Source organism: Camelus bactrianus, chromosome 1 (genome assembly GCF_048773025.1).
Source record: "Camelus bactrianus isolate YW-2024 breed Bactrian camel chromosome 1, ASM4877302v1, whole genome shotgun sequence".
NCBI lineage: Eukaryota > Metazoa > Chordata > Mammalia > Artiodactyla > Camelidae > Camelus > Camelus bactrianus.
The window spans coordinates 126,555,121-126,582,330 of record NC_133539.1 but is presented as its reverse complement, the minus strand read 5'-3'; the positions used below and the strand labels follow the sequence as shown (position 1 = coordinate 126,582,330).

General features: G+C 42.0%; 1 protein-coding gene across 1 annotated transcript in view; it reads left to right on the top strand.

Moving 5' to 3' along the window:
- The window catches only part of LOC141578890 (uncharacterized), a 190,692-nt gene that overhangs the window by 49,352 nt on the left and 114,130 nt on the right, over positions 1 to 27,210 (top strand). Inside the window, exons 15-18 of the mRNA XM_074372620.1 lie at positions 2,648 to 2,829; positions 5,304 to 5,527; positions 12,176 to 12,299; positions 24,215 to 24,358. The gene's annotated coding sequence lies outside the window, so the exon portion shown is untranslated. The remainder of the gene's footprint in view (positions 1 to 2,647; positions 2,830 to 5,303; positions 5,528 to 12,175; positions 12,300 to 24,214; positions 24,359 to 27,210) is intronic.

Sequence of the window (27,210 nt, the reverse complement as noted above, 5' to 3'; positions counted from 1 at the left end):
CAACAGGAAGCTCCTTACGCATAAGCAGACATCCCCATCTTCCCCATCCTCCCACAGCCCCAGGGAGCCACTTTTCTCTCTCTGTGGGTTTGCCTCTGCTGGAAATTTCATGTAAATCGAGTTACTTCATGTAAGTGGAAGCATTTATTGTGACTGACTTCTTTCACACTGAGTAACGTTTTCAATATTTGTCCACGTTGTGGCCTGGGTCAGTACTCTATGCTTTGCTATTGCTGAATAATATTCCTCTGTATGGCTGGGCCCCTCTGTTTACCCATTCATCACGTGATAGGCATTTGTGTTGTTTCTGCTTTTTGGCTGTGATGAGTAATGGCACAGTGAATATTCCTGTAGGAGTTTTTATGTGAACATTTGTTTTCAGTTCTCTTACGTGTGTGCTCAGGAAGCAAAATTGCCTGGTTATTCAGAAACCAAATGTTCAACTCTCTAAGGACCTGCCAGGCGTTTTTCCAAAGTGGCCAGGCTGTGTTACATCCTCACCAGCAACGGCTGCGACCTCTGCATCTTCTGTGTCCTCATTAGTGCTTGTTACTCTTTTTTTGATTATAACCTATTGTAGTGAGTGTGAAGCGGTTTCTCCTAGTGGTTTTGACTTGATTTCCCTTAGAGCTAATGATATTGAACATCGTTTCATTGTGCTTATTGGTCATTTGTATATTTTCCTTGATAAATATTTTTCAGATTCTCTAATCATTTTTTAATTGAGTTGCCTTTTTATTGTTGAGTTATAGGAGGTTCTTTTTGTTTTTGTTTCTGTTTTTGTTTTTTTTTTGGTAGATACAAATTCCTTATCAGATAAATGATTTTAAAAAATTTTCTGCTGTGTGTTGTTTTTTCACTTTCTGGATGGTGTCCTTTGAAGCAAAGTTTTAAAATTTGATGAACTCCAATTTATCTCTGTTTTCTTTTTCCTTGTGCTTTTGGGGTAATATTTAATATCTGAGGTATTTTATTTAAACTTTTAAATATAAAATAAATTAATTATTAGGACCGTTCTAGGAGACGGGTGCTGTTGTTGTCCCCAGTCTATGGATAGGAGACTGGGATGCAGAAAATTTCACTGACTTATCAGTGTCAAAGCTACCCAGTGCTGTGGGAGTTCAGACCCTCATGTTTTTCCCCAGCATCTGTGCTCTTCACCACCATGCTCCACTCCTTCCTGGAATCGTTAATGAAAAAGTCTTTATTTTTTGATTTCTTGTTAGTTTTTGTTTTTCTCATTGGGGCCTCATCTCCTCATTTTCCTTAAAGAGATCAGTGTAGGTTTATTTTAGGTCTCATGTAGGCAGAAGCATTGCTATCAGTTAACTTCTTTATTACTCACTCCCCAGTGATGGCTGTTGCTAATTGACCTAATGAAGTCTTGCTTTAGTCTTTCCTTCTCATGACACTAACAACAGAGTCATGACTTACAGAATGCTTAAAGAAGAAAGTACTTGATTGATTTTATTTTGCTACCCAATCAAACCAATCAAATAAAAACCCCAGAGTTGACACAGACAGTAAGCCCTCCAGAATAGGGTCACTGTCTTCCTTGTGTTTCATTTGTTTGGTCACAGTGTCTGGATAGTGCCTTGCTGTCCAGCAGTTTTGTTAGGATACAGTGCTCGTGAATCATTGTAAGGACAGAATTTTGACAACAGACTGTGCTGTTCATTTCACGAGGGAAAAGTTAATATAGAAATACTGCTCAGATCTATTTTAAAATTAAGCTTGGAATTTTGAGAAGAGTTCAAGAAACCATACAAAGATCTTTTTCACTAATTTTAGATCTATCTTAGACACATTATGGTTACATAGCAGAGTACCTTATCAAGTAGATTTGACAAGAGGAGTGTATTATTGATTATTTGTTTTAGTTGAAATATTCTACCTGGGATAAAATATTCAGTGCCCATAAATGAACAAATATGTTTGTATTTCTATGCAACATGGGAGCAGACTTCATATGTTTCTATATAATATATATGACTGTGTGTTTTAATCTGTCTGTCAGTGTTTTTATAGTTTATCAGCAATGTTGTAACTTTAGAATTCTTCTAAGAAAATCACCCCAGATTCTAGTGCAGTTTGTAATGTGTATCCTGTCTTATGCATGGGATTCCACTGTCCCCACAGGGAGGAATTTCCTCTTCTATTGAGTTAGTATCAGAGTTAAAGGAACTGTGATTTCTAGGCCTTTGCTCTCCATGTGTTTGCAGTTGGCTGTCAATCGCGATTTTCCCTTTCTTGTTTTTTCATTGTTCAATTAGAATTTTTGAAAATAACTATTAATATGTTGCATCGATCTCCCTAGAAACTTGATGTGTTTGCGCTTTTCAGTTTTCAATTTATGAAAAATGTAAATACACACTTGTTTTTAAGTAGTCCTTTTTCACTAGATATTTGGTTACCTCTTTATAGTTAAAATATTTTTTTCCCAATGAATGAATCATTGTGCATGTTTTAAAAGATACCTTACTTTTTATTTTTCTTATTGTAACAGTTATATTCATTGTAGAGAATTTAGAAAATACGGATAAACACATTAATAACTTAAAACGGCCTCTAATCTCACCTAGACATACAGTTGTAAGGTTTGAAATTGAGAATTACAAGTCCTCTCACATTGTTCTTCTTTTTCAAGTACGTTCTGGTTACTGAGACCCTCGAATTCCCATATGAATTTTAGCAGCAGCTAGTCAGTTTCTGCAGAGGAGACCGCAGGGATTGTGATCGAGACCACATTGAATATACGGATCGTTCTGGGGAGCACTGCCATTCCAAGAGCGCTGTCTTCTGATCCAGCAATGTGCGTGGTTTGTCCAGGTATGTAGGTATTGTTTAATTTTTTTTAACAATGCTTTGAGTTTACAGAGTTATTTTACTGTTTTTTTTTTTTTTGCCTTTTTACTGAGGACAAGTGTGCCAGGTACCTTGATCAGAAGTGTACTTGAGCCCCGCCACTTGCTGCCACCATGGTCGCTGCGCTCTTGCTTCACCCGCTCTACAATCTTGCACAGAATAAGACCTCAGTAACTCTCTCGAATGATTATATGCTTGTTGGATGATGCTTGAGAGTCCGTGTGATGATTTTTTTCCCCCAGCCTTTCCCCACTTCTTTACTATGCCCTTTCTCTTCCTTTCCTCCAGCCTGGGTTTCAGTTTACCTGTGGCATTGATTTTTCTTGTCTGTAGACACTTCCTTTCACTGGTTCACGATAATTTTACATGTGGGCTGTGGAAACTTGCTAGATGTCCAGAAAGAGCCAATCCATTGCATGCTAGTATTTTTAGAGTGCATTATTGTTTTATCGATTGAAATTAAATCAGGGTGACCCCCTGAGCCCTCCCGTGAGCTGTTTTTGCCTTCCTACAGGTGATAATGCTCTGGCTGCTGAATGTGCCCTTTCCCCAGACTTGGTTTTGGAGTTAAGTCACCATCAGTGGAGCCCTCTCTTTAAAAGATGAAGAAACCATTTGCTCCTTCTCCCTGGTTGGGGACTTGGATGAGATGAGGTACCAGATAAAGAATGGAGCCCCACCTCATTCTAACACCCGCTCGTTCCGTTCCTTTCTCCACGGAAAAAGAATACAATTCACCACTATAAAGATTGATTGTGAGCAAATGAGATAGACAGGACAACCGATCATTTATTAAATATACTTTCATGCCAAAAACAAATGTATTATTCACACAAAAAGCACACAAAGCACGGTAGTACCGTGATTACAAACGTGGGTCCGAGTTCGTGTCCTGCTCTGGAGTGACCAGTCCTGTGAGATGGAGAACTGGTAGGTCGGCTTAGCCTCTCCCGGGCTTGTTTTCTGCCCTGCAGTGACGGGGCTTGCTAGGCGTCCCTCCCCCGTAGAGGTGCTGTAGGGTGCAAATGATGCGCGTGGGCAGCCCGAGCACAGCTGCTCGTTCCTCGTAAGTGCAGGGGAGCATAGCTTTTGTGATGAAGGCTTTATAACAGCCCCGTGTAGACTCTCAGTGCTCCAAAGGGATGCCTTGTGGTTTGGAGATGGGATTCTCATTTCTGTAAATACCCAAGGATTGTGTAATTGGGCCCTGCTGATTTGAATCTATTCTTTAGAAAGTACATATTGTAGATATATTTTTCAAGCATGCATGCTTTTTTCTTTTATTATTTATAGTTCTACCCTCTCTCTTGGTGGGACTTTTCATGGAATCCAGGAAACAGCCCGAAGCCACCTGCCTCTTCACACGTTTCCGTGGCGGTTTTCTTCCCTGACTAGAAGAGGGTTCTGCATAGGGAATTTTCTTTGTTCCCCTTTTCTTGGAGTCTCTCTGTCTGCCCACCTCTCACCTGTCCAACTGTCCATTTCTCTACCCACTCATTCTTCTGACTTGTTCCAAAAAGCATTTGAGGCAGCTTACAGAAGAACAGATACCAAATAAACAGGTGAGAAATTGGGGCCAAGTTCAGACAGTGAGGCTAGGAGGCGAGCCTGTGTGAGGGTTGCAGGCATGAGAGACACGCGTCTGCCCTGTGACTTATAAGATCGACAGCAAGAGTGTGCCTGAGGCTCCCAGCAGACACAGGGAAGCAGGGTTTGTGGGAGATTCTCACTGGCTGTGAAATAAATAAGTGGCTGAGGAGAAGCCCAGCCTTTCCAGCTACTAAGGCTTAGGAGAATATTTTGAGTGTCTTCAACATCAGAGTATTTCATCTTTTTTTTGTCAGAGTTCTACATATAGTTGGTTACATTCTGTACCTGGAAATTTCTACAAAATTTCTTCCCACGTGAGTCCTATGACTCGGGAATGGGGTGGTTCTGCTCATTGACTGGGGTTGGCCAGAAACCGAAAATGACAGCTTCAAAGGAGCCTGGGATTTGTCAGTTATGTTTTGTCAGTACTGTAGAGTTCAAAAAATACTTTCACAGTATTTCTCCATCTGAGGCGGCAGCGTGCTCTCTTACCAGCATCAGGAGCTCAGGGCCACGGGATGGTGGGGGCTGACTGCATTGCCGTCAAGAGAGCTGAGCTAGTCACTGCAGGTGTGGTTCTTTTACGTAAGGCCTTTCATGTTCTTTACTTGAATGTTTCAACAGGGAGTTAATTAACTAAGTCAATTAACATTTAATAAATATGATGCTTTGTTGAAAAGACAGTTATAGACAGAATATAAGCTCTGAAGCCTTTAAAAACGGTTTCATTACTGAAATTTCAGTGGGAGAGATACACAGTTTATCTTATTTATGCCTGATTTTAAAGTAACAAAGAAAGAAGACAGAAAAGGCAGAGGATGGTTTCTGTTCTTCCTTTCTGCTTGCAGGTGCCCTCACCTCCAGTAGCATCCATCCAGACACCGGAACTGACACTGGCCGTGCTCAGAACTGCCTCAGCCCTGAAGACACAACTGACAAATAGAAGGGGGCCACGCCCTTTTACAGCAGGTGTCTCACTTTGTGGATCCTTATGTAACTGAGAGGTGTCAATCAGGATTGCCCGTTTTACATTGTGTGGCACTGCTGCGGTGTCTCCTAGTTACTTGTTTCTGTAAGTATTCATGTATTATTCCCCACTGCGTGGTACTACAAGTCTAAAAATGCTTTTTTTCAGATGAAAAATAATGTGCATTTAATATAATATGTCTGAAAAAAGGGGCAAAAGATTCTATCCTGGTCCCTCTACTCAGAGATAATAATTAACAATTTAACATTTATTTTCTGTTCTTTTCGTTAGTGTGTATCATCTCTGTCATAAAACCCAGTGAGCACTCCGTCCCTGTTTACTGTTCGGTGACCTCCATTTTCCATTCGGCTTATTACATGTTTTTCTACAATATTCTATCTCCCCTGGCATGATTTTTAAAGACCAGTGTAGAATTCTGTCTTATGGAGGCATGGTCCATTTTACTTCGGACTTAAATAAACTTTTAAATTCCAAGTATACTTAACTGAAATACTGAAAAGAGAACTGTGGTGGTACAGGAAGGCCCCTAACTCCCTTCCCATTATTTCCTGAGAGTAAAAGCTGTTGAAATTTTGGTATATATATTTCATGACCTTTAGGCCTATGAGATACATATATATACACATATGAGAAATCAATGTATAGGTGTGTGTATATATGCTTTATTTAAAAATGAGACCATACTATATGTTTTTCTGCAGCTCGCTTTATTCACTCAGGGGTATATCATGGACGTCCTCCCACTCCAGACTCACCCGGCACTTTCAGATAGATTGGAGGGGTCTCCTGATGTGCGGGTGTCGTCTCTTGTCCACGGACACATTTGGTGGGAGAGTGCTGTGGACAAGGCCCTGGACCACGGCGAAACGCCGGCTCCCTCAGCGCCCGCAGCTCGCCTTGATTTACTGCATCATTGTCTTGATGGTGGACAGTTAAGTTTTCTCCATTTTCCACTGTCAGAAAGAATGTTTGAGTTGCATCCTTCTTTTACAGACATTCCTGTGATCTTGTATGTGTATTCCTTTAGTTAAGGCTTCTGGAAATTTAGTCCCTGGATGTGACATTTACATTCATCACAGACTCCTTTCAAGTGACTAGAAATTCCTTCTCCATTGGGGAATGAAAAAATGCACAATTAATTATGTAACCAATTCTCTATCGCTGGATATGATTTCACTTCAGTTTTTCTTCCCACCTTTGTATACAGTGCTGTGTAAATGCCCTGATGGGTACATCTTTTTGGACTGATTTTTTTTTCCTAAAGGAAACGATTCCTGGAAGTGGAGTTGAGTCAGTGTGTATGTACGTTTTTCAGAGCTTACAAATCCATTGATATGTCATCCCCTGAAATAGTCGCTCATGATTTGTTCTCCCACAGATGGACACTAGCTAGAATATCTTAAAAATATTTGCCAATATGATAAGCAAAAGTGCTTTTTCATTGTTTTTGTTTGCATTTGATGACCAGTGAAGTTTTGAGCATTTTTCACTCATTAGCCATTTTACTTTTTTAAAATGAATGATTCCTTTTGTCCTTTGCCCACATTTAAGTGAGGGAGCTTCTTGTTGCTTTGTGACAGCTTTTTGTATGTTATGAAAATTAACTTCGTGAATTCATCAACATGTATCACAGAGCTTTTTCTTGTCATTTCTTTCCTTTCATTTTGTTCAGGAAGTTTTTTGATTTTTGTTGTGGCTCAAACTATTCTTAGGATAGTAAATGTCTTCCTTATGGGTTTTATCTTTGACATTATTCTTAGAAATACTCTCTTATAATGGAATAAATCTCTTCTGTAGGTTTTTTTAATCTCAAAGATGGAGATTATAATAGTACATGTTATAATGAGGAGAAGTTGAGTTAATAAGAGCAAAGAGTTGTATTTGCTGTTACTAGTACTTTTTAATATTTACATCGCTATCTGCAATTTATCTTGTGGTCATTATGACAGGAATGGAATTTATTCTTTCCAGGTGATTCTCTGTCCCAGGACAATTATCGAATTCATAATTTTTCCTTTGATTTGAAATCCCACCTGTACAAAATACTTACATACACTAGAGTCTCTTTTTGAGCTCATGGTTCCCTTCTGTCAATCTCCTTTCCTTACTCCAGCACCATATCTTACATATTGTAAAATTTATTTAATAACTGGCAGTCTGATTTTTTTTGATTCTTTTCTTCCATCCCAAATTTTCTTGTCAAGTATTATGACTTTATTATTCCTGAAGAATTCCAAAATATTTTGTTCAAGTTAAAAAAAATCAGATTGGAATTTTCATGGGATTTTTTAGTAAGTTTTGAATTATTCTTAGGAGAACTTACATCTTTACAAAACTGCTTTTCTCCATGCAATATTTTTATGTCTCTACATTCATACCTCTTACTTTAACCCTCAGTACAGTCCTGAAGTTCTCCATTTAGAATATGGGCATAATTTTTGAATTTATTCCAGATTATTGTTTATGTTTTTGTTAATTTTGTAAGTGAGAATTTTTTGCTATTATATTTTTAAATGCTTAAAACTGACATTTAGAAAGGAAGATTCGGTTTGTCAATACTTACTTTGTAACTTGTCATTTAAAATTGTAAGTATTAAGTACTTGTTCCAGAATCCTTTCTTTTCTGTTTTTAAAAATTTTTTTCCAAGATTCTCAAAATGTTCATAGCTAAGTATTATAGGTGGGGCCACAGATGGAGAGAGGTAGTGTGGCTCACGTACAAACTGTGAGCACTTTCATGGCTGCCTTTAGGCTGGAGAAGCTGCAGAAGAGCACAGGTTAGACCAAGGGTGGCTTTGTCTGCACTTGAAAGCCAGCTTTCCTGCCTGTATGGTGAAGCCTGGTGGGCGTGGCAGGTAGATGATCAAGGTCTGATCAAGGTCATTGGCTGCACAGAGCGCTGTGTCTGTGAGAACTGGAGACCATTACCATGGGAAATGCTTGGTGCCAGGAACACTGCAGGGGAGCTTGGGAGCCTGTGTGTTAAGGATTTTCCAGCCCTGGGAGTGGGAAGATGAGACTCTGCATTCAGATCTGAGTTTGAATTCATCCTCTCTTGTTTACTGGTCCTCTGACTTTTGTCAAGTTATCTACCCGCTTTGAACTCCTGTTTTCTTGTCTCTCAAAACAGGAGAATTACAGCCTGCTGCTAGAGTGTTTGCTCAGGGTAAATGATTTGTGTCTATAAGATGCCACGTACAGTCACAATCTCAGTGAGAAATGGGCTGTCGCCTCTTCTTCTGCTACTCAGTGCTCGATAAGAGATCGGGGGAAAGCCAGTCCCTAATTTGTATGTGATGCAATGAGGAACAAAATTAATGTTTTGCCTTTCCCTAGCAGTATTCTTACTTCTTTGCTTCATTTACCTCTTTCCTCCTTTACTCTCCCCTTTCACCTCCTCCACCAAAAGAGACTGAGTCTGTCTCAGAACACTACATTCAAATTACTTTAAATGTTGGCTCATCCCCATGAAATTACAGTGAAATTAAATATAATCTGTACACGTCCCAGACATGATTATATTTGATTTACACACACACACACACACACAACCAGGCTACCTCCCATTTGCTGAGGGAGAAGGACCACTTTTTCTGAGTTTTCATTCACTGAGAGTGAGAGCAAAGTCTCTTAAGCAGAAATTCGCCTGGCTTCTTGCATGGATTTTTAAATTGGATTTCTGCTTTGTGTCCACAGAAATAGACTCCTATTAGAAGAGGGGAATTGGAGACATAGATATTCTGCTGAGATATTGGTGTCATCATATTTGAGTTGGAAAGGACTTACGACAGCATAGAGTCGTACCTTTTTATGGGTGAGAATCTATGATAGTGTAACTTGGACAAGAACCCGGGTCTTCTGTCTTCATGTCCACGCGGATGAAGAGGCAACTGGGTGGGGGATGGCAGGGATCCTTGCTTGAGTTCCGGGGTCTTGCTAGTTTCCATTGTTCAGCTGCCTTTAATTTATGTACATGTGGCCTCTCATGGGAAGGACACTCTATCCTGATAGATTGAGTTTCTAATCAGCAAAAAGTTCTGGACCCACTCATGTTTCCCAGAGATTTTCTGCTGACCTGCAGACACTTTATATATATGAGACCTAAGAAACTGCTGGATATAAAATCCTTATTGTTATCATTTGTCCTCGAGTTCCACAGGAATGGGGTGCTGTCTCAGGCTGTCTAAGGCCATCTCTGAACAAAGATAAGGTGATAGGCTGTGCAGCTGTACACTCCCCAGTCGAATGGGATTTCCACCTTAGTTTTTAGAATCAGGCAGATGAGTTCAAATCTTACCTTTACCAGTTATTAGCTTTGTGACCTTGAGGAAGAAACTTTACTTTTTTGGGGACAAATTTTCTATATCTGTAAATAAGTTCAGTATTTATTTTAGGTTATTTGTTTTAGAATTGAATGAGCGAATTCCCTCATTTATTACTAAAATACTGATCACATGGTTCTATGCTGGTGACTTAGTGGTTGATTACTAAGGGACTCAGTAGTGAGAATGTGGGTGAGGCTCCCTGGATAATAGAGCTTATATTCCATGGTATGCTTGTAAAAGACTGGATTGCAGTGGATTTTTAGTAAATGTCCATTCCTTTCCTAATCCCCATTGATTGTGTATATATCTTTATACTAATATATGAACAATTTTTTATTGCAATTTAAGTCTTTTTGTAGTATTTAAAGTATGAAGCTATAACAAAAATACGTGAAATAAAATGATTTGAATTTATTTTCTTTTCAATAAGCAAAACAAAATAAAATAGAAAAGAAAAGAAAAAGTTTTGAAGGAGTAGAAATAATTTTATTTCCATGGAATCGACTCCCTATGTTAGGTTTTTTGGTTGTGTTCTTAAACAGCGTATAAAATTGACAGGTTTTGACTTCAGTGTTGATAGCTGGGTGAGTATAGTTTCTTTTTGTGGTTGTCTTTGATGAATTATTTGCACTAGATCATAAGTAATGTGCATGTTACATATTGGAAACGAGGAAAGAGTGGAGACATACTACCTCCAATGCAGTCATTTTGTTACCGAGTCCAAACTCATTCTGCTCACCAAATGACAGGCCAATAAACCGGGAGATGAGGTGTTGGAGCAAGGAATAGTGACTTTATTTGCAAAGCTGGCAGACCCAGAAGATGGCAGACTGATGTCCTGGAGAACCATCTTCCCCAAGTCAGAATTGGGTCTCTTTTTATAATAAAAAGGGGCGGGGCTGCAGTTGGTTGGTGGAAACTTCTTGTTGTATGAATTGCTTGTCCTTTGAATCCGCTGTTCTTGCAGCTGTCCATGTGGATCAAATCATGTTGCCCCTGTAAAACCTCCAAAAATAAAACAAAGTTATTCTCTATTTTGCAACTTGCCATCTCTACGTAAGTGCAGATTAGTTAGCATCCTTCAAGATCACGGCCAGGAGAAGAGGCTGTCCTGGATATTTCAGTCTAAAGGGAACTTTCTTTTACAAATGGTGCAGAGATAGCAAGTCTGAGCCTAGAAAACAGGGCACAGGTTTAAAGCCAAAGGAACAGACCTAACATGGGGTCAAAATTGTTCTTTTCTATTACAATTCCCTTTTCTGCTTCATAGATAATTTTAGTAAGAAACATGAGCAATTTTGTATTTTTGCTTCTTAATAACCGATAAGTGGGCCAACTATATTTTTGTGAGCAGGGATGCTGTGCGGGCATAGGGGTCACAGCAAACTCTTGTTGGGGGTGGCCGACCCTGGAACATGTCTGATTCCCCGTGAGTGTTGTTGAGGGTCCCCCTAGCCAGCAGCTCTCTTTAGGAGCCAGCATATGGGCATTGATATCTGGAGACCTCATTTTCCGCTGCAGGAAATTTTTTAGATACTGCGATTGAAAAATCACTCCAGCTGGGGATAATTAGGGAAAAAAGGAAAAGGAAAACGGTTTGGAGTAGAGTAGAAGAGAAGGACATCAGATCACGGAGCCTGAGTGCTTGGCAGCGTGGCTTCGGTGGAGAGGGGAGCAGACGTGGGGAGGGGCCTGGCCCCGGAACCAGCTCCTGCACCTGTCCCCATGCCCAAGCCACATAGCTTTTAATTGGGCCACCTCTCTGGGCTGGATGTCACCCTGGGCAGAAACTTGAGTATCGAAGGGAAGGGGTGGGCAACACTCAGCTAGGGGGCCACTGTGGATTTCAGTCAAGTCCACAGTGCCTTTTCTGGTCATGTGTCTTCACTTGTCCTTTATCTCAGGATCTGAGGAGGAGGAGAAAGGAACTCAGGTAGAGATCCAGGAAGATATCCGACTGTGTTAAGAGAGGACAGACACAGTGACTCGGGGAGCGAGGACACTTGCAACAAAGTAAAATTACTTCACAACTATTGCCTCAGAGTTGCAGGTGTGAGAAAGCCTAAGCCTGTCTCAGAGTGCAGGGGACAAGTGGAAAGGAATGGCAAAATTTCCGCTGAAAATTGAAATTTTGTTAAATAGCATGCTACTGTTGCTTGTATCACTTGAATGAATGCAGGCATATTTCTGTGGGCATTTATAGGTTCACTCAACCCCACCAGCCCCTCTTGCCCCCATCGGGGATGGGATTTCTCAAGCACAGTTCCCCTCATGCTTGGGTGGGCCACGCTGCGTGTCCTCGCCTGGGGCCGGGCTGCTGCAGGGCACTGAGTCCCCGAGGCGCGGCCTGGGAGACACGACAGGAATATCTATGCTCTCGACTGAGGGCCTCCTTTTCCCCCTGCAGTGTAAGAATGCCGGTGACTGAGTTAGAAGCATGCTCCCAAGCTGTCCATGTACTTGCCATTCAGAAGCGGACCCTGGAAGCTTCCAAATTTCTCCAGAATGCGTTCTACATTCACCTTCGGCAGGTGAGTGTATGTCTTTACAAAAGTGGAGGAATTACTGCCGTTTTCCTGGAACTTACTCACCACAAGTCCATCTGATTTTTCTGTGCTAGGATTCAGTATGGCCTGCTAAAATATCTGGAGTCAGATCTTGAAACACTGATGAAGAGGATCATTTATTTTATTTCTATATATGATAGCCTTTTACTTTCAAAATTCAGAATTTTTGGTTCTTTCAGGAATTTTTGGGGGGTTGGCGAAACAACTTTGCTCTTACCATCTTTAAGACCTGTTGCTTTGTGCCTCTCACCTGTCTTCTGTCACTTGTGAGGCGATTCCATTTGTGACCCTGTCCGTGTTGTTCATTTTATAAAACATATAGTCTGTTAAAGTACAGTCCCTTTTACTCCGAAGACATTCCACAAATACTACTAAAACCTGGGTGTGGTTTTAAGAAGACAGAATCATTAGAACATGTACTTGCAGGTTGCTAGTGCAAAATACCCAAATCAGTAGTCTAGCTCAACATCTAAAATCTTTCTAATCTACCTTGGATTTGTATGGATAAGTGAAGCAGTTTGCTAAGAACTCAAGACCAGGGTTAGAATACAGGCTGGTGTAGCTCAGCAGGTCCTCCTGAGCCAGCTCAGTGCCAGAGGGCGGGGCTGAGGGGGAGAGGGCTGGGCCTTGGGGAAAGGGGAGGGCCAAGAAGGAAGGAGGTCCTGCCGTTCCTGAGCTCAAAGTTTCATGGCAAACACCTTCACCAGGTGAAAAACTTGGAGTTTCTTCTAAGAACAGTAGGTTTGAAAAGAGTCATAAAAGCACGGGAGTGACAATATCCCTTTTGTGTCTAGTATGGGAGAGCGGCTGTGGGGCCACTTGGGAGACTCGTGAGTCCAGGTGTGCAGTGTTGGTGGCTTCCACCTGAGCGGTGGGACAGTCAGTAGGACAGTCACTGGGAAAAAACGAACAGACTTTAGCCATGTTTAGATGGTAAAAAGGAAAGGATGAATGATGTCTGTGAAGGTAGGATGGAGTTAGGCCCAGGTTTCTGGGTGGATTAATGAGGTAAGTGATGGTCCTGCTGTGCTCTGAGGAGGGAAAGCTGCAGAGGGAGCTCTGGGGGAAAACTGATGAGTTCAGCCGTGTGTAAAGTGAAAGGCTGTTCGATGTGTGGTCTGGGAGCTCAGGTGAGAGCCAGTAGCGAGTAGCGGGAGGGGAGAGAGACTGTCAAATCATTTTGTGAGCATACAAATAATTATGATTAATGATACACTTACGCCTCTACATTCTGGATTTAAAACCCATTAATATTTTGCTATATTGACTGCAGAGGTTCCTAATTTTTTTTAACAGAAATAAAATAAATAGAAACAAAATAGTGGAGTTAATGAACATCATATAGATGATGTGTGTCCTTGTATGTATTTTGATACCTCATCTGTTTACAACCATAATCTATCAAAAGTTAACTAGTTTAGCATAAGTGTTAAACAGAGGGACGTGACACACAGTGTTGGGGCTTGAAGCTGATCTTCTCAGGCAAATTATGTCGCCTCTCTGTGCCTTAGTTGCATCTTCTGTGACTGCCCCCGGGCCCCTCATCACAGCTGATTTCCTAGACTAGATGTTGGGAGGGAGGCTGCTGAAGGGAGTAAGAATTGGCAACTGCTAGGGACACTGAAGGGAGACACAAAAACTGATTAAAGCCGATAAACTCAGTACAAACAAATACTCTCAAAAGAGAAAGAAACCCGCAGTGTTTTGAGCCACTTAGCGTATGGGAAACAAAACCACGTGGACCCAAAGCTCTTGAGCATGTGAATATTGTGGGTGGGAGGGTGTCATCAGAAAAGGTTTGAGAAAAGGCCTTTCGGTTTCCCTTGACGTTTCCAGTAAGGATGGGGAGCAGAAGAGAAAACCCCCTGCTTCACAGTGGAAGCTGCTGTTTTGTGCAAAACTGACCAAAGGTTGGAGACCAGTCACCAGCGTTGCTGGCAAATGAAGAGACTTCGGGATTGGGTGGGGCACTTGCTGCGACTTCCAGGTGACCTGCTGGCTGGGGGCTGTGTGGCGGGCAGTAGGTTTGCAGGGTGACCCGGGCATAAACCCTGGCTCTGAGGCTGCTGCTCTGACTAGCAAACCTGGGCACCCGCAGTCCTAATGGTGCAGCTCGGGATGTGGTCTGGGACACCTGCCATGCTGAGGGCGAAAAGAGGGCTTCCCTGAGGGGGTGTCCCTGCGGAGAGTGGAAACGTCCTCCTGCAGGGGAGGAAGAGCCTCTGAGCAGGGTGCTGGATGCACAGGCAAGACCACCCTGAGCACGGAGGGTTTGGGGAGCTGGAAGTCACACAGTGTCCCGAGCAGCCTTTTTTCTGAGAAACTAGAGGGAGAAGAGGCTGAAAAGGCAGGCTAGTATCAGACCCTGTGGTGGGTTATGAGTGACAGTAAAGGACTGTTTCGGCAGGCACGAGAGAACCCTGTGGGCGTCCCAGCGTGGGCGTCACACCGGAGGGTGTAGCTGTGTTACAGACTTTGCCACTTATTAGCTGTGTGACTTTGAGCAAGGTCACCCCACCTATCTCTATATATCTTCATCTGTAAAATGACACAGTGACAAGCTCGTGTCATCAGAAGGCTTAGTTTAGCTCTGATCCTCTTTGTCCAGTCTTGTCAGTGCTTCCCTGCAAGGTTCTGCATTGGCTGCTCTTACCCTCAGATGGGAGGGCGTACAGGGACATTGTAGCACCTGACGGCAGGAAGGGGTTGCTTTAAAAACAGACATGTAGCCGCCTGCAGCTGCAGGCCTGCAGGCAGTTTGATTGATGGTCCTGGAGAGGACTTTGGAGGCCTTAGCATCGTTTTAAGACTTGTTTTCCCTTGGGGGCAGCATTTGCCTTTGCAGATTAATGTTGAAGCTTTGGGCTTCTTGCAAAGCTGTGTTCAGAGATGGTTATATACGTAACATATCGTATAAAATAAAACGCTTTTATTTAACGTGTGGGACTTTGCAGCTGTTGGGAATAGCTCTGTTGGCCTGGTCTCCACGGAGGACACTAGGCGTCAGCAGAGTGTGCGGGAGGGCAGGCAGCTTGCCATTCTGCTGCGGGGTGTTCTCCCCAGCACGGCACTCTGCTGAGTTGACTCTTCTCTGAGTTTGGTTGCCAGATGAGCAGACAGCAAATTAATGAGTTCTGGTGGGATTGTATAATGACAGGAAGAAAGAGGGTCCCGTAGTTTTCCTGGACTAGAACATGCTTTTGGTTCCTGATCCAGTGTGTTCCATTACAGAATTGATGAGTTGTGTCTATTCTGGGACTTGTCGACTGAAAGAAATGTGTAGCCTGAAAGTTTAGAGTTATGCTTTATTTGGCGGGAGGACTCAAGCCGGGATGACAGCCTCTGAGATCGCTCTGAGGGACTGCTCCCAAGAGGTTGGGGAGGAGCTAGGATATATAGGAACTTTACAACAAAGACCAGGTAGTTGGAACAATAAAACATTGTTTGTTATCTAAAGAAAGCCAGGTATGTCAAGTTAAAGAGTTTAGTGATTTTCTATGTATCATTTGCGCTCACTGGATTCATTCTTTAGACAAGCACCTAGCTATCTAGGGCAAGTATCCTGTCTTTTCTTATTCTCATTCTGTTAAGAGGGCACTGTTGTGAGTGGCTGTAGAGGCTGGTCTTCAGGCCTGTCCTCGCTGGGGGATGGCGGCAGCCGCTGATGACTTGGTTACAGCATTATTTGTTTACTGACATGGTTGCAGTATTTTCATTCACATTGTAGCATTTTCATTCACAGACTGATTGTGGATAATCTGGAAACTTGGAAAGGAACCGAGATAGAATTACTGCAGGTACCTTCTACTTTAATATTCCGTGTGCAAACATAAACACGGATGAAGCATACATTTGAATTTGGTGGTGTAGGGAAGGGTTTCTGCACATTACAGGAGAAGGCAAGGCAGAATTCCTCTACTTTGTTGGCAGGGATGTGGGTCCACCTGTCTTTTCTGTAGCGGTTTCTGAGAGCAGTTTATGGTAACTAACAATCATTGACAAACGGTGGCACACATTGCATTTAAGAGCTGCCCTGTGCAAACTTGTGTATTGGGCAGGTGGATTGGAGAGAGATGTAGCCCAGGCCTGGGCTCAGATACAGGTTTAAATCGCCATTTCCTCACCAAAGGGCCTTGGACTAGAGTGTAACCTCCCTTAACCTGTTGGTGTATCTGTGAAATGTGCATTATAATATTCGTTTCTTCCTGGGTTTGTTGTAAGTTGTAAACAGTATTATAACACTCATGAAACACTTAACAAACAGGCACTTAGCAGTGTTCACTGTGTCTGTCCGTCCCGCTTAGCGTGTGTCACAGCTGTAAAGGTAGCATGTGCCTGTTGAGGATGCACTTGTAGCCCCTGAATAGGTTGTGAATTTGGTGATTTCCTTTAATCCTTGAAACTCTATATGCCATGGGCAGTTATTTTCATGGACAGATGAGGAATCTCAGGGTAAAGAAGACTGTGTAATTTGCCCAAAGTCAGACCATAATTTTGGGTGCTGGGGCCTCGGTTCAGCATGGGCCCCTGGGCCTTCTGCCCTCTCCGTTCAGCCCCAGAGCCAGACGTGGGGTCGCCTGTCTCCCAGCCCAGAATATCCAGTAGGCAGCAACACAAACCTGGACCTGTGCTGCTTAAGCAAAACTCCGGAGGGGAGGCAGGTACTAAGGGGATAAATGTAAAAACAGACGACTGCAAAGTGTGATCAGCTCTGAGAAGGAAAGGAACACACCTCGCCACGCAGAGCTGGGAGCTTTCCCTTCGGGGCTGCTCTGGGGGCGTTCATCTCAGCTAAACAAACTCCGGTCCTGCACCAACGCAGGAAGGCAGGACGCGTGTGACCAGGTTGACTTGGCCTCGTTGATCATACTCATTCCCCATTCAGCGGCAGCTCTTACGGGCACTTACCTAGTAAACAGATTTTGGCCATAATCATCACGCACTTTGCTTGGTAGTTTTATTGGCCTCACATTTGAGATGAGGTAATTAAGCTGGGGAGTTTGTTGCATGCCCGTGATTACTTTGGAAATACCCCCACTGGTCTTTCAACCTAGACTGGTGTGGCTGTTATATCCCAGCCCTGTGAATGATATCGTGTAGCTTCTACCAAGTGGTGCAAATGACTGACATTGATTTTTCTTAATTCGTAGGAAATGGTATGTGACAATAAGAGAAAAAGGTAGTCAGAAATTGTTTGGAAAACTAGAACAAAATCCAATTCTTCCCCAGCTGGGGAAGCATACCCAGTGTCACTCACCCCACTCACTGCCTGGCATCTCCTCCCTGCCGACTCCGTGTTCAGAAGCCACTCTGAGCCTTTGAAGAACATTTTGCCTCATGACACTGTTGACTAGGACGTGCGGCCTCTCTGTCCCTTGTTAACTCTCTCTTCAAAGCCATTTAAATTTTATGCAGGCTCCACAGCTCAGATGTAAGAATAGCCTCTTTAAACTTCTTGATGCAGCTCCTTAGTTAAGATCTTGCGAAGGAAAACTAGCCAAAACCTGGGAGGTATGCACACAGTGACTGCAACCTCAGCACTTTGTGAAGTTCAGAATCAGAGGGGTGGGAGTCTCAGGAAAGGCTTTTTAAGGTAGAAAGGGGAAAGTGAAAGGACGCAGGCTGTGTGAGACTGAAGCATCTCGGTCCCAGCTAGCAAGGCAGCTGCGTTCAGGATGGTATGTGAGGATTACCGAGTTCTCACAAAAAAGAAGTGGTGGGATGGGAGGGAGGACAGATAGATTCTTTACTAGGGAAGGGAAAAGTGCGCTGAAAACTTCCTGGTAGAATAAGAGGACTGTGACATGATGTGCTTTTATTTTGGAGAGAAGGGTTTTGTGGGGACAGGCCTAGGAGAACGCTGTCTGGCTAGGGGGTCAGCACAACAGGGAACCACAGAGAACAGGGCCGACCTCAGGGCCCCTGCTGGGGGAGGGGCTGCCCACCATTTTGAGCCCTGGGGGCTGCTTCTGTCCCTTAGCTGGGGCCTCAGAACTCCCTTCATATCCCAGTCCTGTTGATACAAGAATACAGATGTGGGGCATGAGAAGGGCTGTGTCCCAGGCTTTGGTTGAGCCCCTGGAATGTGCCCCACCAGACGTGGGTCCTAGGCTTCATGCAGGATAGATTTCAAAGCAAGCCACTGTTGAGTAATGGTAGATTTATTCACAGAGACACATTGAAAGGCAAGAGAAAGGCCACGAGTTGTGGGGTTCGGGTGCTCAGATTAAAAGTATGTACACACTCCACAGACAGAGTGTGGGCCTTCTCGGAAGAGGGAGAGAGAGTGGTGACCGCGAGGTGGCGCTGTGTTGCTCGTTTTCTTGGGCTTGGTTGTTTCATATGCTAATAAGTAGACTGAGCAGCCTAAGGGCAAGGGGCTGGGATTCCCAGGGAGTTGGCCATTTCCCACACTGTGACCTTTTGTGGCTAGCCTTGGGATGGCCATGGTGCCTTGGGGCATGTTATTCACCATGTTACTATTACAATGGGTGTATAATGAAGCTCAAGCTCTGCTAGAAGTTATATCTCTTCATCTTGAGCCTCAAGGCCTATTGGGGATTGAATCCTTCACCATTTTGATGTTAATTGTTGTGGCCTTCCTTGAATGGCTGTGCTCTGCCCCCTTCCATCCTGTCTCACTGTGATGACACAGAGAGAGCAAAGGCCGGGCCCTACCCGTGCTCCTGCATTTAACAGGGGGAGGGGTGGTGTGGGCTGAGGATGACTCTGAGTGGTGAGAAGGATGTTTCAGATTTTCCCACTTGGTACATGGTGACGTGCCAGCAGCCACTGCAGATTGATCTCACGGGCATTATCGCTTGTGTCACTCATCTTTTCTATTTTACTTTTTTTTTTTTTCAAGTATTTAATCTAAATTTAATATCAGGTTTTTTTAGGAAACAAATTTCTCTTTTTCTTTTCTTTGGGGCTCTTTAGGGGGTAGGTAATTAGGTGTATTTATCTGTTCGTGGAGGCCCTGGCACTTGAACCCAGGACCCCGTGCACGCTAAGCACACGCTCTACCACTGAGATCAACCACCCATCACATCATCTTTTACTTTTTGCTTTAGCTGCCAAGAATCTTACAGCTGAATTTCTAGTCGGCCTTTAACACTTACCCTAACTTCATGGCATTCATTTTTATGACTTTACCTTCCCCTGGTTTCATTTAAGTATTCAATCTCCATTTTGTCTTCACTCTCACTTTTGTCTTTTTGTTGTTATGGTTGTTAAGCTGTGTTTAAAAATATTGTTTAATTTCTCTTTTAGCAGGAGGCTGAAAGTAAATAAATATGTAAATAAACTTATCACACTTAAATATTTTATACTTTCTAAGCTGTTTAGTAGTTACTTAAAAACCGAATTGAATACTAAAGTGATAAAATTTTTAAATTATTTTTTAATTTTTTATAAAGGTATAGCTGATTTACAATATGATATAAGTTTCAGGTGTACAATAGTTGCACAATTTTTATTTTTATGTTCCATTTATAGTTATTGTAAAACATTGGCTATATTCCCTGTGTTGTAAGATCCATCCCTGTAGCGTGTTTATGTTAGATGGAGCAGTTTGTTTAAGAAAGCTGGGTAACGCAGAGTCTCGGGAGTGGCTCTGTCTAACCCATGTTCATGGTCACCCTTCCTGTCAGAGCCCAGGCCCTCACTCCTCTCTGCAGGGGAGCGAGTGGAGGCAGCCCTCATCAGCGCTGGCACCACCCTCTGAGTGGCAGTGACAAAAGTGACTCTCTGTGGACATGCAAATTGTTGTTCCAGGAGCTTTACATGCATTTCTGCATTTAATAATTAAAGCCCCCTGTGAGGAATCATTTTATGTTTTTAATGAATAATACATTTTATTTTGATTTTGATAGACTTCAAAACTCCAGAAAATGTACTGGAATAGTACAATAAACGCTTAGAGCATTTCACCTAAAAGGGCACTATTTGCCCTTTTGTGTGTGGCTTATTTTAGTATAAACTTTCAAGGTCCATCCATGTTGTAGCCTCAATCAGTAATTTATTCTTTTGATTTGATAATATCTTTTTTCTTTTTTTCGTTTTTGTCTATTTAAAAATATTTTCATTGAATTCTAGTCAGTTTATAATGTTGCATCAGTTTCTTGTGTACAGCACAAAACTTCATTTATATAGAAACATACCTGTATCCATTTTCATATTCTTTTTCAACATGTTACTATAAGATACTAAATATATTCTCCTGTGCTATACAGTATAAACTTGCTGTTTACTCTATACATACTATCTGCAAATCTTGAACTCCCAATTTATACCTTCCCACACCCTCTCCCCTCTGGTAACCATAGTTTGGTTTCTATGTCTCTGTGTCAGTTTCTGTTCTGTAGATAAGTTTATCTTTTTGTTTGGTTGTTTTTTCTTTTTTTGTTTTTTTTTTTAGATTCCACATTTGAGCGATCTCATATGGTATTTTTCTCTCTCTTTCTGGGTTACTTCACTTAGAATGACATTCTCCAGGTCCATTCATGTTGCTAAAAATGGCATTATTTTATTATTTTTTTATGGTGAATAGTAGTCTATTGTAAATATATTCTACAACCTCTTTATCCAGTCATCTGTCAGTGGACATTTAGGTTGTTTCCATGTCTTGCTATTGTAAATAGTGCTGCTGTGAACATTGGGGTGTAGGTGTCTTTTTGAATTAGGGTTCCTTCTGGATATGTGCCTAGGAGTGGGATTGCTGGGTCATATGGGAGGTCAATTTTTTGTCTTTTGAGGAACCTCTATACTGTTTTCCACAATGGCTCCACCAAACTGCATTCCCACCACAGTGTAGGAGGGTTCCCTATTCTCCACAGACTCTCCAGCATTTATTGTTTGTGAACTACTGAATGATGGCTATTCGGACTGGCGAGATGTGATATTTGATTGCAGTTTTGATTTGCATTTCTCTGATAATGATATTGAGCATTTTTTCATGTGCCTATCGGCCATTTGTATGTCTTCAATGGAGAAAAGTCTCTTTAGGTCTTCTGCCCATTTTTGGATTGAGTTGTTTGTTTTTCTTTCTTATGAAGTGTAAAAGCTGTTTATATATTCTGGGAATTAAGCCCTTGTCAGTCTCATTTATTGCAAATATTTTCTCTCATTCCATAGGTTGTCTTTTTGTTTTGCTTACTATTTCCTTTGCTGTGAAAAAGCTTGTAAGTTTAATTACATCCCACTTGTATATTTTTGCTTGTATTTCTATTGCTTGAGTAGACTGCTCTAGGAGAACATTGCTGAGATGTATGCCAGATGTTTTCCCTATGTTTTCTTCTAAGAGGTTTATAGTGTCTAGTCTACATGTTTAAGTCTTTAAGCCATTTTGAATTTATTTTTGTGTATGCTGTGAGGGAGTAGTCTAACTTCATTGATTTACATGCAGCTGTCCAGTTTTCCCTACACCATTTTCTGAAGAGGCTGTCTTTATTCCATTGTATGTTCTCACCTCCTTTGTCAAAGATTCAATGACCAAAAGTTTGTGGGACTATTCTTGGTAATTTTGTTTATCCGTTCATTGATGGATGGATATTGTTTGTAATCTTTGGCTACTCTGAATGATACTGCCATGAATATTGATGTGCAAGTTTTTGTGAGAATATATTTTCATTCTGTTGGCTGTACAGTTGGCTCGCCATATCTGTAGTTTCCACTTCATGGATCCAGATGGCTGATTGTAAAGGGACTCGAACATCCTTGGATTATGGAATCCAGGATGGGGGGTTCCTGAAACCAACCCCTCGAGGATACTAAGGGATGACTCTACATGTAGGAGTGAAATTGCTGAGCCATATAACTCTAACCTTTTGAGGAAACAACAGACTTCTCCAAAGAAGCTGCACCATTGTCCCTTTCCACTGGCCACATATGAGGTATCTCTGCCTACTGAACAACACTTGTTATTGTGCATGTTTTGATTATAACCATCCTGGTGGTTGTAAAATAAGATCTCATTTTCATTTTGATTTGGCTACTGATGCTGAGCTTCTTTTCATATGCGTATTGGCCGCTTGTGTATTTTTTTAAATCCTTGGAAATTTTAAAAATTGGGTCGATTTTCTTTGTATTGTTCAGGTGTAAGCATTTGTTATATATCCTGAATACTAGTCTCTTATTAGATACATGCTTTGTAAAATTTTTCTCCTATTCTGCAGAATGTGCTTTCACTTTAGTTCTTTTAAACATTAAAACAATTTCTTTACAGGTGAGGTAATTAGATGTATTGATTTATTTTATTTTTCTTGCTAAGCACGCCCTCTATCAGTTGAGATACCCCCTTCCACTGTCATTTCACTTTCTTGATGATGTCCTCTGTAACAAAAAGGTGTTAATTTTGATGAAGTCCAGTTTATCTGCTTTTTTCTTCTATCACTTGTGCTCTTCGTATTGTATCTAGGAAACTAAAGCCTATCCTAGGACCTCAAAGATTTATACTGTGTCTTCTTTTAGGAAGTTTATAGGTTTAGTTTTTACGTTTCTGTCTCTGATCCATTTTGAATTAATTTTTATTTGTTATATAAAATATGGGGGTACAGATTCCAGATTCATTCTTTTGCCTGCAGATACCCAGCTTTCCCTGCACCATTTGTTGAAAAGACTATTCTTTCCATGGAGTGTTGTTGGCACCCTTGTGGAAAACTGACTGTAAATGTAAGTTTTTCCCCCTGGGATTTTATTGTGTCTCATAGATTTATTTATCCAAACTTATGCCAGTACCATACTGACTTATTACTATAGCTTTTTAATACAATTTAAAGTGAGTCATCCCACTTTGCTCTGCTTCTTCAAGATTGCTTTGGCTGTCCTGGGCCCCTTGCACTTCCATATGAATTTTGGGATAAGTTTTTCAATTTTTGCAAAGAAGTCAGCTGGAATTTTGATAGGGATTCCACTGAATTTGTAAATCACTTTGGGGAGTCTTAACATTTTTAACAATATTGTCTACCATTCCATCAACATGAGATGTCTTCCATATATGTAGATCTTTTAAAATGTTTTGGTGATACTTCAAAATATTCAATGTACAAATCTTGTAAATTTTTGTTAAATGTATCTCTCTTTTAATTTTTAATGCTGTTGTAAATGGAAAGTCTGAGCTTCTTGAGGTAGGACTATATATCAATTTGTTTATTTCTAGGATTTCTACGCAGCAACTACCCTAGGTTTATATTTGCAACATAAATCTATCCACAACTTTTCCCACCCCCATGTTATAAGAAACCAAGACCCAGGTTAAGCTACCTGAACACCTATGTGGAAGTGAGAAATGAGACCCTTGGGTGGGGCTTTGTGAAGATGATAATGAGAGCTTATTTAGGATGGCTTCATCTTAATTTCTTTTAAACAACACTTTCGGTGTAGTCAGATATATTAAGAACATGCTCTTTTGATGTGCAGAGGAGCTAAGACTATTATCAAATAATTTCTAGAGAGAGTGTTGTACTTGAAATCTAATTTGCATCAATCTTTGAAGATTTATGTTTCAGGAGCTTTGACTAAAGAAAACCTGTCTTTATTCATTAGTGACAATTAAATGCTCAAGCAACATGTAATAGTCTGAGAAACTGCCCCCGCCCCGTAGTGCTGGGTGGCTGCAGCTGTAACCGGAGTCAGCGCTTACCTTTCCCAGTATGCTTGTGCTGATCCGCTCAAAGTGGTTCATCCAACAGTGTGTCTGTAGTCTGTTGGACATAGCCATAAAACATTGAGTTAAGGTTGCTGGAATGCATTATATTCTTATTAATAATAAGTAAGCACATATTGAGTACTTACTGTATGTTGGGAATTGTCCCTCAGCCTCACATGAATATGATTTCTCTTAAAACCTCACATATTTTCTTGTTATTCTCACTTTACAGATAAGGAGACTGAGAATTAAGTCTTCTCTCTTTTGGGTGGAGCTCATTATCAATGACGGGAAGTTGTAAGGAAAAAGATATTGATTCATCCTGAGAAAACATTTTTCTGAGAGTCAGCAGTGAAGAAGGTGGACACTGAAGAAGGTGATCATTGATCGATTGAGACGAGCCCCGGGTTGTACGGAGTCAGCATCCCTGTCCTGGACACAGCCAGTGTAGAGCTGCGTGGTGGGTGAGGCGGCGATGCCGCGCAGGGAACGCAGATGCCGGGCCATTGGGCTGTGCTCAGGCCCGGTGGGGCTTTCTCCTAAGGGCAGTGGACAGTCATTGACAGATTTTAAGTAGGGGAGTGGGGTGCTCTCGTAGATCACTTTTGTCTTGTAGAATGCTTAGAAACATTTAGAAGGCTCAGCAGGAGGTGATGTGATGAGTCAGATTAGGGTGGCTGCCAGGTGTAGGAGTGTAGAATTTTCAAGTGGTTTTCAGTCCCAGTTTTGTTGCTCAGTAGCCGTGTCACTTTGGATGATGCACTCAAGGAAGAGAAACAATTTATCTAATCAATAAATGCAGTGATGTACCGATCTCCCAGGACTGCTGTGGAGATCCAGTGAGATAACGTGTGCACAGTGTGCAGCATGGTACCCAGCACAGAGTCAGTGCTGAGTGAGTGCCAGTGAGTATCTGGTAGGACAGGTGTGGGTGGAGGGACTCGGTGACTGAGGAAATCTGGGCCCTGAAAGAGGGGTCCAGTCACATCTGTGAGTGATGGGCCTGAGCTGGGAGAGGCAGAGAGACCTTGCCCCCCGACCAGGGGCCCTGGGCAGGACTGCAATGGGAGGATCACCATGAAGTCAGCTCTTTGCAGGTGGAGTTGGAGTTGCCCTTGCGACATCTAAGTGCAGTGTCACGAGCTCAAAGAGGAGGTCTGGGCCCAGGCTGTGAATTTTCCTATAATCTTAATCCCTGAGGACGCTGAGGTAGTGATCACTGAACGTGAAGACATACTTTACAGGACAAGTGAATAGTAGTATCATCTCTGTCATCAAAGCTCAAGTCTCTTTATTCATCACCCACTTTGCTAATTGGGTACTTACAGAGCTCACTTCACCGACCTCCCATGGGCTCAGGCTCCACTGTAAAGAGCTGTTGAGCCTCCCTCCTTTCCAGAAGACGACACATTTTGCTGGTAGCCTTCTGTACCTTGCCAGACTTAGAATTTTAGTTTGTTGATTTAATTCTAATTTCTATTAGCCGTATCCTGACAAGAGAGACCTTTTACCTCATGGTCATATTTCAATTAGCTGTTACTGAGAATTGCTGATCTGATCCATAGAGTAAGTATTATATTAACCTTGTAGAGTACTTATCATTTTTCTGTCTTTGCCCTTTAATTTTGTATGCCCTTTCTCTTTCCTATTTGGGGCCTTAATTTTTTTTAATTAAAAGATGTCTGTTTGCAGTTAAGAAAACAAAAGGAAAAATACACATGATAGCTAAACATAGAAAATATCTAGTGTGTTTTCTGTTTTGGCAATGGAGGGTTGTAGAAACTTATGAAAACCTTCATTACACAAGTTTCTTAAAATGCGGATTAAGAAATAAAACCTTCCTTCCTCATCTTTCAAGCTGCACAGCTAATTGTCAAGAAAGTGAGGGGAAATCCTCAGAAGCCAAGACAAACCAGAAAGCAGGGATTCTGGGTGTTACATGAGCCTTAGAAGCCCTGGGGTGCCTGTTGGCTCCTGTACTGAGTTTCAGTTGCCTTGACAGTAGGGCAGCAGGTGAGCTCGAAGCCTCTCACACTGGGAGTTGGATGACTGATCATATGTAAGGCCAAGCCCATTCCGAGAAGCATGGTTTACTAAAGGGTGAACTAGGAAAAAAAATTCCTCAAGGCAAGACAGTAAGGAAAGTCAATTTTGTTGGAAGAGGGGAAAAATTACAAATCCAAAGTAAGGATATAGTTTAAAGCTCTTCTGGCATGAGAGTGACCACAAACTCCTGGCAGAGAAGCACAGCTACTCCTGGAATGAGAAGCTGTGGTTTGAATGAATCAGTGAGCAGCCATTCCGAAAAAGGCCTCCAGAGTCTTGTGGATCAAGATACTGGACGGCAAACACCTCTCTTCCAAGGTCTCATTCAAATAACTGGAAATGTTTTAAAGGAAAGAAGCCATAATCATAGTTCTATTTATTAACATTACTATATGCTAGGAATTCAGAGGTGACTATGGAGTTGACTCCTCATTTATGGACCTTACTTTCTCTTTGGGGAGAAAAACTGACGTAGTTGGGGAGCTTGGTAGAGGGAGGTGTTAGTCTGTTGCAATTAGCCAGGAGAGGAGATTAAGAAAGCAGTGAAGGGTGGGTGAACTTTTTAGCTGAGGACAGACAGTCTTGTTCAGTTGGCTTTTAATTGCAGGCTCAATGAGTAGTCACTGGAGGGAATAGATCTTACGGAGGATGGACTTAGCTCAGGCCTCTTTAGAATGGACACGTGAAACTGGAGAAAGACAGTCAAATCTGTGCAGACATTAAAGTTCATTTGAACATGCTCCATCCCTGAGCCAAAGATAGGACAAATATGCAGCACTTCTTAAGGACAGAGGAGTGGTTTCTAAGGTTCTCCAAGAATGATTCCCAGGGAGCCGGGATGGCCAGTTGTCAAACTGTGACTTTGCTCTTTGGACGGTGTACCCACCAAGGGTATTGGACTTTTATAGGTTTCCATTTCTCTTTAATACACGTCAGGTGATTAGGACGTGGGCACAAGTATTTGACACCTTGTCGAGGCGACATTGGTTACCTGCCTAGAAGCACGGGCACTGCTATGGCTGCGTCATACATCTTGCCGCCCATCCCGTTCCCCGGCTCAGTGATCACGGCAGAGTGGTCCCTTGTTGACCTGTCCGTCTCCTCTGTGACATCATAACCCATGAAAAGACCGGAGCGTATTAACGTGGTTTTCTTAAAGTCAAAGGAAGAGATCAAATATGG